Source organism: Xylocopa sonorina, chromosome 5, assembly GCF_050948175.1.
Source record: "Xylocopa sonorina isolate GNS202 chromosome 5, iyXylSono1_principal, whole genome shotgun sequence".
Taxonomy (NCBI): domain Eukaryota; kingdom Metazoa; phylum Arthropoda; class Insecta; order Hymenoptera; family Apidae; genus Xylocopa; species Xylocopa sonorina.
In genome coordinates, this window is record NC_135197.1 from 682,607 (window position 1) to 695,338 (window position 12,732).

A 12,732-nucleotide genomic window follows, 5' to 3' on the forward strand; every position below is an offset into this window, starting at 1 on the left:
AGCGTTTGCAGATGTCTACGTATCGTAGCAATAGATTTCTAATGCTTCTTAAAACGCGATATCGCATCTCATTTCTATGTTTCATGGTAAGATATAATATTCATTGCGAAGTGTTATGCATTCCTCGTCTACGCTTCAAATGAATGTAAATGCGACACTTCCTTGCAAGGAAATAGCGTTTGCAGATGCCTACGTATCGAAGCAATAGAGTTGAAATGCTTCTTAAAACGAGATATTGCATCTCATATCTATGTTTCATAATAAGATATAATATTCATTGCGAAGTGTTATGCATTCCTCGTCCACGCTTCAAATCAACGTAAATGCGACACTTCCTTGCAAGGAAATAGCGTTTGCAGATGTCTACGTATCGTAGCAATAGAGTTCTTATGATTCTTAAAACGCGATATCGCATCTCATTTCTATGCTTCATGGTAAGATATAATATGATTTGCGAAGTGTTATGTATTCCTCGTCTACACTTCAAATGAATGTGAATGCGACACTTCCTTGCATGGAAATAGCGTTTGCAGATGTCTACGTATCGTAGCAATAGAGTTCTTATGATTCTTAAAAAGCGATATCGCATCTCATTTCTATGTTTCATGGTAAGATATAATATGATATGCGAAGTGTCATGTATTCCTCGTCTACACTTCAAATGAATGTAAATTCGACACTTCCCTGCTAGGAAATAGCGTCTGAAGATGTCTAGGTATCGTAGCAATAGAGCTCTTATGATTCTTAAAACGCGATATCGAATCTCATTTCTATGTTTCATGGTAAGATATAATATGATATGCGAAGTGTCATGTATTCCTCGTCTACACTTCAAATGAATGTAAATGCGACACTTCCTTGCTAGGAAATAGCGTCTGAAGATGTCTAGGTATCGTAGCAATAGAGTTCTAATGCTTCTTAAAACGCGATATCGCATCTCATTTCTATGTTTCATGGTAAGATATAATATGATTTGCGAAGTGTCATGTATTCCTCGTTTACACTTCAAATGAATGTAAATGCGACACTTCCTTGCTAGGAAATAGCGTCTGAAGATGTCTAGGTATCGTAGCAATAGAGTTCTAATGCTTCTTAAAACGAGATATTGCATCTCATATCTATGTTTCATGATAAGATATAATATTCATTGCGAAGTGTTATGCATTCCTGGTCTACGATTCAAATGAATGTAAATGCGACACTTCCTTGCAAGGAAATAGCGTTTGCAGATGTCTACGTATCGAAGCAATAGAGTTCAAATGCTTCTTAAAACGAGATATTGCATCTCATATCTATGTTTCATAATAAGATATAATATTCATTGCGAAGTGTTATGCATTTCTCGTCTACGATTCAAATGAATGTAAATGCGACACTTCCTTGCTAGGAAATAGCGTTTGCAGATGTCTACGTATCGTAGCAATAGATTTCTAATGCTTCTTAAAACGCGATATCGCATCTCATTTCTATGTTTCATGGTAAGATATAATATTCATTGCGAAGTGTTATGCATTCCTCGTCTACGCTTCAAATGAATGTAAATGCGACACTTCCTTGCAAGGAAATAGCGTTTGCAGATGCCTACGTATCGAAGCAATAGAGTTCAAATGCTTCTTAAATCGAGATATTGCATCTCATATCTATGTTTCATAATAAGATATAATATTCATTGCGAAGTGTTATGCATTCCTGGTCTACGATTCAAATGAATGTAAATGCGACACTTCCTTGCAAGGAAATAGCGTTTGCAGATGTCTACGTATCGAAGCAATAGAGTTCAAATGCTTCTTAAAACGAGATATTGCATCTCATACCTATGTTTCATGATAAGATATAATATTCATTGCGAAGTGTTATGCATTCCTGGTCTACGATTCAAATGAATGTAAATGCGACACTTCCTTGCAAGGAAATAGCGTTTGCAGATGTCTACGTATCGTAGCAATAGAGTTCTTATGATTCTTAAAACGCGATATCGCATCTCATTTCTATGTTTCATGGTAAGATATAATATGATTTGCGAAGTGTTATGTATTCCTCGTCTACACTTCAAATGAATGTGAATGCGACACTTCCTTGCATGGAAATAGCGTTTGCAGATGTCTACGTATCGTAGCAATAGAGTTCTTATGATTCTTAAAAAGCGATATCGCATCTCATTTCTATGTTTCATGGTAAGATATAATATGATATGCGAAGTGTCATGTATTCCTCGTCTACACTTCAAATGAATGTAAATTCGACACTTCCTTGCTAGGAAATAGCGTCTGAAGATGTCTAGGTATCGTAGCAATAGAGCTCTTATGATTCTTAAAACGCGATATCGAATCTCATTTCTATGTTTCATGGTAAGATATAATATGATATGCGAAGTGTCATGTATTCCTCGTCTACACTTCAAATGAATGTAAATGCGACACTTCCTTGCTAGGAAATAGCGTCTGAAGATGTCTAGGTATCGTAGCAATAGAGTTCCAATGCTTCTTAAAAAGCGATATCGCATCTCATTTCTATGTTTCATGGTAAGATATAATATGATTTGCGAAGTGTCATGTATTCCTCGTTTACACTTCAAATGAATGTAAATGCGACACTTCCTTGCTAGGAAATAGCGTCTGAAGATGTCTAGGTATCGTAGCAATAGAGTTCTAATGCTTCTTAAAACGAGATATTGCATCTCATATCTATGTTTCATAATAAGATATAATATTCATTGCGAAGTGTTATGCATTCCTCGTCTACGATTCAAATGAATGTAAATGCGACACTTCCTTGCAAGGAAATAGCGTTTGCAGATGTCTACGTATCGAAGCAATAGAGTTCAAATGCTTCTTAAAACGAGATATTGCATCTCATATCTATGTTTCATAATAAGATATAATATTCATTGCGAAGTGTTATGCATTCCTCGTCTACGATTCAAATGAATGTAAATGCGACACTTCCTTGCAAGGAAATAGCGTTTGCAGATGTCTACGTATCGTAGCAATAGAGTTCTTATGATTCTTAAAACGCGATATCGCATCTCATTTCTATGTTTCATGGTAAGATATAATATGATTTGCGAAGTGTCATGTATTCCTCGTCTACACTTCAAATGAATGTAAATTCGACACTTCCTTGCTAGGAAATAGCGTCTGAAGATGTCTAGGTATCGTAGCAATAGAGCTCTTATGATTCTTAAAACGCGATATCGAATCTCATTTCTATGTTTCATGGTAAGATATAATATGATATGCGAAGTGTCATGTATTCCTCGTCTACACTTCAAATGAATGTAAATTCGACACTTCCTTGCTAGGAAATAGCGTCTGAAGATGTCTAGGTATCGTAGCAATAGAGCTCTTATGATTCTTAAAACGCGATATCGAATCTCATTTCTATGTTTCATGGTAAGATATAATATGATATGCGAAGTGTCATGTATTCCTCGTCTACACTTCAAATGAATGTAAATGCGACACTTCCTTGCTAGGAAATAGCGTCTGAAGATGTCTAGGTATCGTAGCAATAGAGTTCCAATGCTTCTTAAAAAGCGATATCGCATCTCATTTCTATGTTTCATGGTAAGATATAATATGATTTGCGAAGTGTCATGTATTCCTCGTTTACACTTCAAATGAATGTAAATGCGACACTTCCTTGCTAGGAAATAGCGTCTGAAGATGTCTAGGTATCGTAGCAATAGAGTTCTAATGCTTCTTAAAACGAGATATTGCATCTCATATCTATGTTTCATAATAAGATATAATATTCATTGCGAAGTGTTATGCATTCCTCGTCTACGATTCAAATGAATGTAAATGCGACACTTCCTTGCAAGGAAATAGCGTTTGCAGATGTCTACGTATCGAAGCAATAGAGTTCAAATGCTTCTTAAAACGAGATATTGCATCTCATATCTATGTTTCATAATAAGATATAATATTCATTGCGAAGTGTTATGCATTCCTCGTCTACGATTCAAATGAATGTAAATGCGACACTTCCTTGCAAGGAAATAGCGTTTGCAGATGTCTACGTATCGTAGCAATAGAGTTCTTATGATTCTTAAAACGCGATATCGCATCTCATTTCTATGTTTCATGGTAAGATATAATATGATTTGCGAAGTGTCATGTATTCCTCGTCTACACTTCAAATGAATGTAAATTCGACACTTCCTTGCTAGGAAATAGCGTCTGAAGATGTCTAGGTATCGTAGCAATAGAGCTCTTATGATTCTTAAAACGCGATATCGAATCTCATTTCTATGTTTCATGGTAAGATATAATATGATATGCGAAGTGTCATGTATTCCTCGTCTACACTTCAAATGAATGTAAATGCGACACTTCCTTGCTAGGAAATAGCGTCTGAAGATGTCTAGGTATCGTAGCAATAGAGTTCTAATGCTTCTTAAAACGCGATATCGCATCTCATTTCTATGTTTCATGGTAAGATATAATATGATTTGCGAAGTGTCATGTATTCCTCGTTTACACTTCAAATGAATGTAAATGCGACACTTCCTTGCTAGGAAATAGCGTCTGAAGATGTCTAGGTATCGTAGCAATAGAGTTCTAATGCTTCTTAAAACGAGATATTGCATCTCATATCTATGTTTCATAATAAGATATAATATTCATTGCGAAGTGTTATGCATTCCTCGTCTACGATTCAAATGAATGTAAATGCGACACTTCCTTGCTAGGAAATAGCGTTTGCAGATGTCTACGTATCGTAGCAATAGATTTCTAATGCTTCTTAAAACGCGATATCGCATCTCATTTCTATGTTTCATGGTAAGATATAATATTCATTGCGAAGTGTTATGCATTCCTCGTCTACGCTTCAAATGAATGTAAATGCGACACTTCCTTGCAAGGAAATAGCGTTTGCAGATGCCTACGTATCGAAGCAATAGAGTTCAAATGCTTCTTAAAACGAGATATTGCATCTCATATCTATGTTTCATAATAAGATATAATATTCATTGCGAAGTGTTATGCATTCCTGGTCTACGATTCAAATGAATGTAAATGCGACACTTCCTTGCAAGGAAATAGCGTTTGCAGATGTCTACGTATCGAAGCAATAGAGTTCAAATGCTTCTTAAAACGAGATATTGCATCTCATATCTATGTTTCATGATAAGATATAATATTCATTGCGAAGTGTTATGCATTCCTCGTCTACGATTCAAATGAAAGTAAATGCGACACTTCCTTGCAAGGAAATAGAGTTTGCAGATGTCTACGTATCGTAGCAATAGAGCTCTTATGATTCTTAAAAAGCGATATCGCATCTCATTTCTATGTTTCATGGTAAGATATAATATGATATGCGAAGTGTCATGTATTCCTCGTCTACACTTCAAATGAATGTAAATTCGACACTTCCCTGCTAGGAAATAGCGTCTGAAGATGTCTAGGTATCGTAGCAATAGAGCTCTTATGATTCTTAAAACGCGATATCGAATCTCATTTCTATGTTTCATGGTAAGATATAATATGATATGCGAAGTGTCATGTATTCCTCGTCTACACTTCAAATGAATGTAAATGCGACACTTCCTTGCTAGGAAATAGCGTCTGAAGATGTCTAGGTATCGTAGCAATAGAGTTCTAATGCTTCTTAAAACGCGATATCGCATCTCATTTCTATGTTTCATGGTAAGATATAATATGATTTGCGAAGTGTCATGTATTCCTCGTTTACACTTCAAATGAATGTAAATGCGACACTTCCTTGCTAGGAAATAGCGTCTGAAGATGTCTAGGTATCGTAGCAATAGAGTTCTAATGCTTCTTAAAACGAGATATTGCATCTCATATCTATGTTTCATGATAAGATATAATATTCATTGCGAAGTGTTATGCATTCCTGGTCTACGATTCAAATGAATGTAAATGCGACACTTCCTTGCAAGGAAATAGCGTTTGCAGATGTCTACGTATCGAAGCAATAGAGTTCAAATGCTTCTTAAAACGAGATATTGCATCTCATATCTATGTTTCATAATAAGATATAATATTCATTGCGAAGTGTTATGCATTTCTCGTCTACGATTCAAATGAATGTAAATGCGACACTTCCTTGCTAGGAAATAGCGTTTGCAGATGTCTACGTATCGTAGCAATAGATTTCTAATGCTTCTTAAAACGCGATATCGCATCTCATTTCTATGTTTCATGGTAAGATATAATATTCATTGCGAAGTGTTATGCATTCCTCGTCTACGCTTCAAATGAATGTAAATGCGACACTTCCTTGCAAGGAAATAGCGTTTGCAGATGCCTACGTATCGAAGCAATAGAGTTCAAATGCTTCTTAAATCGAGATATTGCATCTCATATCTATGTTTCATAATAAGATATAATATTCATTGCGAAGTGTTATGCATTCCTGGTCTACGATTCAAATGAATGTAAATGCGACACTTCCTTGCAAGGAAATAGCGTTTGCAGATGTCTACGTATCGAAGCAATAGAGTTCAAATGCTTCTTAAAACGAGATATTGCATCTCATACCTATGTTTCATGATAAGATATAATATTCATTGCGAAGTGTTATGCATTCCTGGTCTACGATTCAAATGAATGTAAATGCGACACTTCCTTGCAAGGAAATAGCGTTTGCAGATGTCTACGTATCGTAGCAATAGAGTTCTTATGATTCTTAAAACGCGATATCGCATCTCATTTCTATGTTTCATGGTAAGATATAATATGATTTGCGAAGTGTTATGTATTCCTCGTCTACACTTCAAATGAATGTGAATGCGACACTTCCTTGCATGGAAATAGCGTTTGCAGATGTCTACGTATCGTAGCAATAGAGTTCTTATGATTCTTAAAAAGCGATATCGCATCTCATTTCTATGTTTCATGGTAAGATATAATATGATATGCGAAGTGTCATGTATTCCTCGTCTACACTTCAAATGAATGTAAATTCGACACTTCCTTGCTAGGAAATAGCGTCTGAAGATGTCTAGGTATCGTAGCAATAGAGCTCTTATGATTCTTAAAACGCGATATCGAATCTCATTTCTATGTTTCATGGTAAGATATAATATGATATGCGAAGTGTCATGTATTCCTCGTCTACACTTCAAATGAATGTAAATGCGACACTTCCTTGCTAGGAAATAGCGTCTGAAGATGTCTAGGTATCGTAGCAATAGAGTTCCAATGCTTCTTAAAAAGCGATATCGCATCTCATTTCTATGTTTCATGGTAAGATATAATATGATTTGCGAAGTGTCATGTATTCCTCGTTTACACTTCAAATGAATGTAAATGCGACACTTCCTTGCTAGGAAATAGCGTCTGAAGATGTCTAGGTATCGTAGCAATAGAGTTCTAATGCTTCTTAAAACGAGATATTGCATCTCATATCTATGTTTCATAATAAGATATAATATTCATTGCGAAGTGTTATGCATTCCTCGTCTACGATTCAAATGAATGTAAATGCGACACTTCCTTGCAAGGAAATAGCGTTTGCAGATGTCTACGTATCGAAGCAATAGAGTTCAAATGCTTCTTAAAACGAGATATTGCATCTCATATCTATGTTTCATAATAAGATATAATATTCATTGCGAAGTGTTATGCATTCCTCGTCTACGATTCAAATGAATGTAAATGCGACACTTCCTTGCAAGGAAATAGCGTTTGCAGATGTCTACGTATCGTAGCAATAGAGTTCTTATGATTCTTAAAACGCGATATCGCATCTCATTTCTATGTTTCATGGTAAGATATAATATGATTTGCGAAGTGTCATGTATTCCTCGTCTACACTTCAAATGAATGTAAATTCGACACTTCCTTGCTAGGAAATAGCGTCTGAAGATGTCTAGGTATCGTAGCAATAGAGCTCTTATGATTCTTAAAACGCGATATCGAATCTCATTTCTATGTTTCATGGTAAGATATAATATGATATGCGAAGTGTCATGTATTCCTCGTCTACACTTCAAATGAATGTAAATGCGACACTTCCTTGCTAGGAAATAGCGTCTGAAGATGTCTAGGTATCGTAGCAATAGAGTTCTAATGCTTCTTAAAACGCGATATCGCATCTCATTTCTATGTTTCATGGTAAGATATAATATGATTTGCGAAGTGTCATGTATTCCTCGTTTACACTTCAAATGAATGTAAATGCGACACTTCCTTGCTAGGAAATAGCGTCTGAAGATGTCTAGGTATCGTAGCAATAGAGTTCTAATGCTTCTTAAAACGAGATATTGCATCTCATATCTATGTTTCATAATAAGATATAATATTCATTGCGAAGTGTTATGCATTCCTCGTCTACGATTCAAATGAATGTAAATGCGACACTTCCTTGCTAGGAAATAGCGTTTGCAGATGTCTACGTATCGTAGCAATAGATTTCTAATGCTTCTTAAAACGCGATATCGCATCTCATTTCTATGTTTCATGGTAAGATATAATATTCATTGCGAAGTGTTATGCATTCCTCGTCTACGCTTCAAATGAATGTAAATGCGACACTTCCTTGCAAGGAAATAGCGTTTGCAGATGCCTACGTATCGAAGCAATAGAGTTCAAATGCTTCTTAAAACGAGATATTGCATCTCATATCTATGTTTCATAATAAGATATAATATTCATTGCGAAGTGTTATGCATTCCTGGTCTACGATTCAAATGAATGTAAATGCGACACTTCCTTGCAAGGAAATAGCGTTTGCAGATGTCTACGTATCGAAGCAATAGAGTTCAAATGCTTCTTAAAACGAGATATTGCATCTCATATCTATGTTTCATGATAAGATATAATATTCATTGCGAAGTGTTATGCATTCCTCGTCTACGATTCAAATGAAAGTAAATGCGACACTTCCTTGCAAGGAAATAGAGTTTGCAGATGTCTACGTATCGTAGCAATAGAGTTCATATGATTCTTAAAACGCGATATCGCATCTCATTTCTATGTTTCATGGTAAGATATAACATGATTTGCGAAGTGTTATGTATTCCTCGTCTACACTTCAAATGAATGTGAATGCGACACTTCCTCGCTAGGAAATGGCGTTTGCAGATGTCTACGTATCGTAGCAATAGTTTTCTAATGCTTCCTAAAACGCGATATCGCATCTCATTTCTATGTTTCATGGTAAGATATAATATGATTTGCGAAGTGTTATGTATTCCTCGTCTACACTTCAAATGAATGTAAATGCGACACTTCCTTGCTAGGAAATAGCGTTAGCAGATGTCTACGTATCGTAGCAATAGAATTCTAATGCTTCTTAAAACGCGATATCGCATCTCATTTCTATGTTTCATGGTAAGATATAATATGATATGCGAAGTGTCATGTATTCCTCGTCTACACTTCAAATGAATGTAAATTCGACACTTCCTTGCTAGGAAATAGCGTCTGAAGATGTCTAGGTATCGTAGCAATAGAGCTCTTATGATTCTTAAAACGCGATATCGAATCTCATTTCTATGTTTCATGGTAAGATATAATATGATATGCGAAGTGTCATGTATTCCTCGTCTACACTTCAAATGAATGTAAATGCGACACTTCCTTGCTAGGAAATAGCGTCTGAAGATGTCTAGGTATCGTAGCAATAGAGTTCTAATGCTTCTTAAAACGCGATATCGCATCTCATTTCTATGTTTCATGGTAAGATATAATATGATTTGCGAAGTGTCATGTATTCCTCGTTTACACTTTAAATGAATGTAAATGCGACACTTCCTTGCTAGGAAATAGCGTCTGAAGATGTCTAGGTATCGTAGCAATAGAGTTCTAATGCTTCTTAAAACGAGATATTGCATCTCATATCTATGTTTCATGATAAGATATAATATTCATTACGAAGTGTTATGCATTCCTGGTCTACGATTCAAATGAATGTAAATGCGACACTTCCTTGCAAGGAAATAGCGTTTGCAGATGTCTACGTATCGAAGCAATAGAGTTCAAATGCTTCTTAAAACGAGATATTGCATCTCATATCTATGTTTCATAATAAGATATAATATTCATTGCGAAGTGTTATGCATTCCTCGTCTACGATTCAAATGAATGTAAATGCGACACTTCCTTGCTAGGAAATAGCGTCTGAAGTTGTCTAGGTATCGTAGCAATAGAGTTCTAATGCTTCTTAAAACGAGATATTGCATCTCATATCTATGTTTCATGATAAGATATAATATTCATTACGAAGTGTTATGCATTCCTGGTCTACGATTCAAATGAATGTAAATGCGACACTTCCTTGCAAGGAAATAGCGTTTGCAGATGTCTACGTATCGAAGCAATAGAGTTCAAATGCTTCTTAAAACGAGATATTGCATCTCATATCTATGTTTCATAATAAGATATAATATTCATTGCGAAGTGTTATGCATTCCTCGTCTACGATTCAAATGAATGTAAATGCGACACTTCCTTGCAAGGAAATAGCGTTTGCAGATGTCTACGTATCGTAGCAATAGAGTTCTTATGATTCTTAAAACGCGATATCGCATCTCATTTCTATGTTTCATGGTAAGATATAATATGATATGCGAAGTGTCATGTATTCCTCGTCTACACTTCAAATGAATGTAAATTCGACACTTCCTTGCTAGGAAATAGCGTCTGAAGATGTCTAGGTATCGTAGCAATAGAGCTCTTATGATTCTTAAAACGCGATATCGAATCTCATTTCTATGTTTCATGGTAAGATATAATATGATATGCGAAGTGTCATGTATTCCTCGTCTACACTTCAAATGAATGTAAATGCGACACTTCCTTGCAAGGAAATAGCGTTTGCAGATGTCTACGTATCGTAGCAATAGAGTTCTTATGATTCTTAAAACGCGATATCGCATCTCATTTCTATGTTTCATGGTAAGATATAATATGATTTGCGAAGTGTTATGTATTCCTCGTCTACACTTCAAATGAATGTGAATGCGACACTTCCTTGCATGGAAATAGCGTTTGCAGATGTCTACGTATCGTAGCAATAGAGTTCTTATGATTCTTAAAAAGCGATATCGCATCTCATTTCTATGTTTCATGGTAAGATATAATATGATATGCGAAGTGTCATGTATTCCTCGTCTACACTTCAAATGAATGTAAATTCGACACTTCCTTGCTAGGAAATAGCGTCTGAAGATGTCTAGGTATCGTAGCAATAGAGCTCTTATGATTCTTAAAACGCGATATCGAATCTCATTTCTATGTTTCATGGTAAGATATAATATGATATGCGAAGTGTCATGTATTCCTCGTCTACGATTCAAATGAATGTAAATGCGACACTTCCTTGCAAGGAAATAGCGTTTGCAGATGTCTACGTATCGTAGCAATAGAGTTCTTATGATTCTTAAAACGCGATATCGCATCTCATTTCTATGTTTCATGGTAAGATATAATATGATTTGCGAAGTGTCATGTATTCCTCGTCTACACTTCAAATGAATGTAAATTCGACACTTCCTTGCTAGGAAATAGCGTCTGAAGATGTCTAGGTATCGTAGCAATAGAGCTCTTATGATTCTTAAAACGCGATATCGAATCTCATTTCTATGTTTCATGGTAAGATATAATATGATATGCGAAGTGTCATGTATTCCTCGTCTACACTTCAAATGAATGTAAATGCGACACTTCCTTGCTAGGAAATAGCGTCTGAAGATGTCTAGGTATCGTAGCAATAGAGTTCTAATGCTTCTTAAAACGCGATATCGCATCTCATTTCTATGTTTCATGGTAAGATATAATATGATTTGCGAAGTGTCATGTATTCCTCGTTTACACTTCAAATGAATGTAAATGCGACACTTCCTTGCTAGGAAATAGCGTCTGAAGATGTCTAGGTATCGTAGCAATAGAGTTCTAATGCTTCTTAAAACGAGATATTGCATCTCATATCTATGTTTCATAATAAGATATAATATTCATTGCGAAGTGTTATGCATTCCTCGTCTACGATTCAAATGAATGTAAATGCGACACTTCCTTGCTAGGAAATAGCGTTTGCAGATGTCTACGTATCGTAGCAATAGATTTCTAATGCTTCTTAAAACGCGATATCGCATCTCATTTCTATGTTTCATGGTAAGATATAATATTCATTGCGAAGTGTTATGCATTCCTCGTCTACGCTTCAAATGAATGTAAATGCGACACTTCCTTGCAAGGAAATAGCGTTTGCAGATGCCTACGTATCGAAGCAATAGAGTTCAAATGCTTCTTAAAACGAGATATTGCATCTCATATCTATGTTTCATAATAAGATATAATATTCATTGCGAAGTGTTATGCATTCCTGGTCTACGATTCAAATGAATGTAAATGCGACACTTCCTTGCAAGGAAATAGCGTTTGCAGATGTCTACGTATCGAAGCAATAGAGTTCAAATGCTTCTTAAAACGAGATATTGCATCTCATATCTATGTTTCATGATAAGATATAATATTCATTGCGAAGTGTTATGCATTCCTCGTCTACGATTCAAATGAAAGTAAATGCGACACTTCCTTGCAAGGAAATAGAGTTTGCAGATGTCTACGTATCGTAGCAATAGAGTTCATATGATTCTTAAAACGCGATATCGCATCTCATTTCTATGTTTCATGGTAAGATATAACATGATTTGCGAAGTGTTATGTATTCCTCGTCTACACTTCAAATGAATGTGAATGCGACACTTCCTCGCTAGGAAATGGCGTTTGCAGATGTCTACGTATCGTAGCA